Raw genomic sequence first — 496 nt, forward strand, 5'->3', positions numbered from 1 at the left:
CGTTAGCCTCACTTAATGGGTCAGTGATAACTATATATAGGGGTGAAGATAGGGACCAACCATGTAATAAAATTAGGGTTTCCTCATCATTAAGGAAATAATACCTTAGGTCCACACATAGTAATAAATATTTCATACCATTAAGGTGTGCTAATAGAGTCCAATATCTTCATAGAGATCACTTACCAATAGTATTGGATTCTTTCTGCTTACTCCATCTTTAGTCAACATCACTAAACCGATTTTGAAAACAAATCTTTGACTATGCTAGCCCACCTAATAGGAAATCTTACATAAAGCGGTAAATGAGATTTTTGAATGGAGTTAGTATGTACAACACATACCTTCCCCACTTTGAGAAAGTAAGTGGTGTGAGAGAATTAAAAATGGGGTGAGAGATTTAAAGTCAAGAGTATAGATCCCTCTCCCAAACAAAATGAGTTGGAAAAAATGAAATCTTTTATCCTACAATAGGTATGCAAATACTAAGAATGAT

This window comes from Macadamia integrifolia, chromosome 4 (genome assembly GCF_013358625.1).
Source record: "Macadamia integrifolia cultivar HAES 741 chromosome 4, SCU_Mint_v3, whole genome shotgun sequence".
NCBI classification, from domain to species: domain Eukaryota; kingdom Viridiplantae; phylum Streptophyta; class Magnoliopsida; order Proteales; family Proteaceae; genus Macadamia; species Macadamia integrifolia.